A 6,340-nucleotide genomic window follows, 5' to 3' on the forward strand; every position below is an offset into this window, starting at 1 on the left:
AGAAAAAACTAGAGCCAAACAGATATCACCATCAACATTTAATGAGTGTTACTCAATGCCTCATCAACTACACAGAAAAAGACATGAGTAACCAATACTTCTACCCAATAGCTAGGATAAACTCTAGCCCCAAAGCTATTTTTATCCCAGGAGCAAATCCAATGACGGTATATAGATTTTTTGTTCGTGGATTAATAGACACCATCTATCTAGATAATACCACAAAAATTTCAGAATGCACCCCTAAACTAGTCCAAACCGTTAGGAATTATATAGACAATATGGCAAAAAATAGAAAGATATATGTAAAAATATATAGTTCTTTCCCGGTATTTGACGAAGGAAGAGCTATCATTCCAAGTTATGCAGCAATAGAATTAGGAATCTCTAATGGAAACTATCCACCTAGAGAAGATAAATTCTGTCAAGAATTAACTAATGTCGAAGAATTAAATGGAAGATATCTAGCAGGAATGCTAAGAGAAACTTCAAGAATAGGAGGAAATAGTCATCGCTTCATCAACTACAAGTCAGAAAATATAAATCATTTACTCAAAATTCAGCAAGAAGATAACTGACGAAGGAATAATAGCCATACAAAATTTTGAAGAACCATTTAACAATTTCTCGGGACCACTAGAAAAATTACCGCAAAAGATAAGGGAAGTAATATGCATGCTTTTTAAAAGCAATGAAGACAAAGAATCAACAGGAACTGCAAGCACAATAATAGAAGAAGATGAAGATAAGAAATTTCCACCACTCAGCAAAAAAGAGAATCCAATACCATCCACCAGCTAAGCAAGATGTAGACACCATTGTCTTCTTGTAATAAGTGAGTATATAGCGTAAGCCCTGATGTAAATTTCTAAGGGCACCAATAATGTAACATATAATGTAATATCTAGGGATATAAAGTGGAATATAGATCACTTTCTATGTGTATAAATATGTACCCTCTGGTTCACTTAGAACTCAGAGTTTATTGAGTGAAATAAAATTCTCCTTTGTTTGTTTGATAAACAAACCAACGTTTTGATTTCCCGTTTATAGGAAATCTATTTTACTATCAAATACTCAAACATCATATAAAAATACTACAATCAAATACCCAAGCATCAAAGCAATCTATCATCAAGGAATCCAAAGATCTTCAGCAAAAACATTAGCAAGGCAAAAAGATTCAGGTATGGATTCACCAACGAATACACTTGATTTACATTTAATAAATTCACCAACTGATACACTTGATTTATCATTAATTGAAAATTCTAGTACTACACAATTATTTGCTTTACAAAATGAAACTAATCAAAAAATAACTCAACTAGAAGAAATAATTTCCGATTGCAAACAGAAAGTAGATATAGAAAAAGTTAAAGAAATAGAAATATCATTCAGAAGAATATTACCTTCTGATCTAGCAAAAGAAATAGCAACTAGATATAAGACATATCTATTTTCATTAATTGATAACTCATATAAGAAAATAGAAGAAAATATGGATATATTAACTTATATTGAAATACAATTAGAATATTTGTACGAAACTAATATGTATTACGATACTGAAGCATTAGAAGCAGATTGGTCAGACCAATCTATTTAGATTATATTAAGCATCTGTATTCCTATCTTATTAATAAAAATCTTCTTATTTTCTTTCAATTAGCCAACTATTCAATTCCTAATCCGCGTTTTAAAATTCTGGTATCAAAACTAATAAAGAAAATAATGGATTATATTGGAAATATAACACAAGGAATATATCTTATGCGCTTAAGAAAAAATAGCACAGATCTAATTAGTCTAATAAATCATTGCGAAGATAAAATAGCCGAATGCCATAATGATCTTATAATTATCAGAAATTTAGATCCAGGAAATATCGGAATCCTAAATGATATGCGTCTAGAAATATCACATAAAATTGATCTTTACTGTATCATTCTAGAACAACTTAGACTCTACAATAGATAAAAATGGAAAAAGAAATAGCTTCGACATCATCGTCAATTAATATTATAGACTATTTAGATCTACAAGAAGAAAAATGTATCTTCAAAGAAGACATTTTAGTTAATAAAAATATAATCAAAAGAATTAAAAAAGAAGAATTAAACCTAAAAGAAATACAAGATATAAAAAATTCATTAAGAAATCTTCTAAGTAAGAAAAATATTATTTACTTTGGAAAAATTACTGCAGAATATCATATAGAAATTTCAACCACAACTGGAGAAACTAGTAAACCTATTATAAGTGGTAGTGAAATTAAAGAAAAAATTGATAAATTAAAAATAAAACAAGAAGAAAAAGATAAAATAGGTTATATTCATATATCAACTATTCAAATCCTAATAAAATCAACATTCATGGAAGGGATAGATTCACCAATAAGATTAGCAATTTGTGATGATAGAATTCAGGATCCTCGAGATAGAATAATAGGAATAGTTAACGGAAACTTAGCTTATACAAAATTAAAATTTAATGTATCACTACAATTAGGAATACCTCTATGTACAGAAAATTTGGATAGATCATTAATAATAGCTTATAAATTTTATAGAGATAATCTAATGGCAAAAGAAGACTATCCATTCACAATAATTTATGAAATAGGATATACTTTATCAAATAGTCATCATAGTATATAATTTAAAAATAAAGATAAAATTTATTTAGAAGATCTATTTGGTGCAACTGCAAAAGTAGGAACAATAAAAACAACACCAATAAGTCCTGTACCCAGAATAGATAATACATTAATAAAAGAACGAATATTTTGTAGGCCAAGTATGAAATTAATTAAAGATAATACTAAGTATATATCAGACGAGGAACCATCAACCTCTAAAAATAATGATATACAGAAAGAATTATATAAATTAAATAATCATTTATTAACAATAGAATTTAAATTAGAAAATACATTGTAAGGACCAAACTATAAATTTATAAAATTTATAAGGACCAAGATATATTAATAAATAAAAACAAAACATAAAAAATATATGGGTCCCATGGAAAAGGAAAATCGAGTTCTATGAACTCGATATCCCTATTTTATGTTTACTTTCCGTTTTCAAACCACATGACTGTATTCTACCATGCAAATGTAAAGAGAATATATTCCTGATTTCTTCCCTTTTTTATCTGTTTTTTATGTCGTAATGATAATTAATTAGGACTTTTTTGTTTTGTACTAATAGCATAATTACAGTATGGTCTATATGTTTAGAACCGAATGAATAAAGGTCCTTATACTTTCTATTCGTTTATTTTCGTCCTCAATGTATGTCTATAATTAGACCTATTTGTACCGGTTCAATTAACAATCAATAGAAAAAAAAATTCCCCAATACAATCTTATCATGGTATCGGTTTGAATTTTAATACACTTCCTCTTCTCAAAATTCTTCTACTCGATTCTTTCCTTTCCGAGCCAAACAACATTTTTTTTGTGCTATTCTTCTTCTCCGACGATCTTCTAAGCTTCTGATAAGCTTTTTCAGTCTTGATTAAGCTTTCTCCAACCTGTGATTCATCTTATCCAATCCTTCTGTCATGACAATTTAATTTGCTTCAAGCTACGACGATGCTAATCCAGCTCCACCTGCTTCATCAAGCACCGCCACCACTGTTCGGCCAGAGGATCTTCTGTGCAGCCCGTACTTCGTTCACATCAAGCAAAACCCGGCTCTGGTGCTCGTGTCACCTCCAATGAATGGCTCCAACTACCCTCTCGTGGTCTAGGTCGATGCGGTGAACTCTGTCTTTGAAGAACAAGGTCAAATTCATTGATGGCTCCTTATCGGCGCCACCTGAATCAGACCCATTGTACATCACGTGGGAGCGTGCAAACAATCTCGTCGTCTCTTGGCTTCAGGTGTCTGTTATACCTTCTCTGGAGAAAAGTGTGGAGTGGATCGAGTCAGCTGCAGACGTTTGGCGTGACTACAAAGATCAGTTCGGACGTGGCGATTTTATTCGAATCTTTGACTTGCAATCGGAGATTGCTGCTCTAATGCAAGGTGAACTCATCGATCTCTGACTATTACACTAATCTGAAGATCTTGTGGGACGAATTGGACAATCTGACTCCAATTCCTAATTTGTCGTGTTCTTCGTTGTATGTCTGTGGCCTTGGAGTTGTTAGAGCTTATCGTGAGAATGATTTGACTATCAAACTTTTGAAAGGTCTCGATAATAGTTATAGTACTATTTGTTCTCAACTGCTTGTTGTTTATCCCTTACCACATGTTAAGAAGATCTTTGGCCTTGTTTCAACTCAAGAACGTGAACGTTCTTCTGCTCCTAAGTCTCTGCCTACAGATTCCTATATGATAGCATTTGCTTCTAAGAAATCCAATCGTGTTGTTGCCTCTAGTTCCAATTCTGACTCTAAGTCCAAACAGGACAAACGTCCACAATATACTTTATGTGGTTACTTTGGCCATACGAAGGATAAATGCCACAAGAAGTATGGTATTCCTCATGATTGGAAGCCTAAAAGAGCAGGTTCTTTTGCTAGATCCACCTCTGCTGCTTCTACTCTCAATCAAGTTTAGACAGTCTCTCAAGATCTTGTGCCACCTTCTCCACGGCCTGCATCAGATTCTATCTTTTCTCTTAGCAAGGAGCAGTATGAAAAGCTTGTTCAAATTCTTCAGCAGCAAGAGTCGGCCACATCTCAAATTCATTCAGCCAGCTTCTGTCACATAAATGACAATGGTATTGCCTATGGAAACTTTTCTCTTTCAGAGGATTGGGCTAGTTAGTCTTATTTGGCTGTTTTAAGTTTTACATATTATAGAAAAACCATAGAAATGCAAATTTACACAGAAAATACAAAAACAAATAGCTTAGTCTTGTTATTTTCTGTTTTTCCTTGCTTGTTCTAGTAGTATAGCTTGCCTATATGGAGGGATAGGTTGTTTGTAGTCTCTATTTGGGCTCCGCAAGCTTATGGATTGGTTTAGCTGCCATTTTCCAACGTTTTGGATGGCATATTATCTTGTTTGGAGCTCTGTTGCTATCTTGTGTTGATGGAGATTTCACCAAGCTATTGGATGTGGACGTAATAATGGCACTATCATCAGCTCGAAGCTTCACACAGTTTTCCCCAGCTTATTCAATTGAGTTTTTTTTTTTTTTTTTTGTTGTTGGAAGTCTTCCCAAATTGCAATGGCACCTCCTTCAAGCACTACTAATGTACCCATTTGTACACTTAACCGATTTGTTCAAATAACAATCAATAGAAGAAAATTGCCCCAATACAATCTTATTATGTACGTTTGTGGAATTTGGCCCCATGATATGATGTGACTAAGAACATATGCACGGTCCATACGCACAATGGATACTGCATCCAATTATCTACAGTAGAACAATCGATAAAAAAATCACTTTTGGAAAAAAAAGAAATGCAGTTACTTAACAAATTGTTGTGTTAAAATAATTATTACGTGGAGAGCGTCTTAATATTGGAGAAGAATTTCATTTCATCCTCTTAATGAATAAGGATTTTGTAGCATTAGTTTCTTAAAAGAAGAAATTCATCAACACATGAAATAGAAAATTGACACTTAAATAACTTAATAGGAATTAGGTCAATTTGGTTAAGTAAAGAGAGATATGTCATTTGACGAAAAAATAAGGTAGGAAAATGGTCTGGATTGATGACGTGGAGAAATCAACAATCGAGAAAGATCAACGCTCTTCAAATTGGATTGATGACATGGAAGTATAGACAAACAAAGACTTGACGAAGCAACTCAAAGTGAATAAAGATCGAAAAGGAAACAAAATCAGTATTATTTAAGGAAACAAATAAGAGCATCTTCTCTGCAGGTCCCAATTTGTACATGTCATAAAAATTGGGACCAAAACTGCAGTGGAACAAAATTTAGGGATTCTGATGTTGCATCCAAAGTTCCAATATTTTCTCTCTCAATCCTTACTTCTAAGGATCCTCTCTCCTCAATCTTTCTTTTAGTCTACTTTATACTCCTTTTTTATTAATAAAATATAAGACAACACCTTACACCATCAATCATTTATTTTTTCAATCTTATTTATAAATATTTAACTAATGTTGGGACTTCAAAAAATAAATTTATGCAATAGAATATTTGGTCCCAATTTTTTGAAAATCAATCTTTTTTTCTCTTTCTATCCATGTGGTGCATATATGGCATAGATTGGGAGTAATGAGAGGGACTTGCAAAGCAGATGCTCTAAGATCGTTTTTGGTTCCTTGCGAATCAAGTTTCTTTTATGGTGTGGATGAGACTACATGAAGAATTGGATTGATGACATTGCAAGATGGAAGGCT

This window comes from Rutidosis leptorrhynchoides, unplaced genomic scaffold (assembly GCF_046630445.1).
Source record: "Rutidosis leptorrhynchoides isolate AG116_Rl617_1_P2 unplaced genomic scaffold, CSIRO_AGI_Rlap_v1 contig136, whole genome shotgun sequence".
NCBI classification, from domain to species: Eukaryota; Viridiplantae; Streptophyta; class Magnoliopsida; order Asterales; family Asteraceae; genus Rutidosis; species Rutidosis leptorrhynchoides.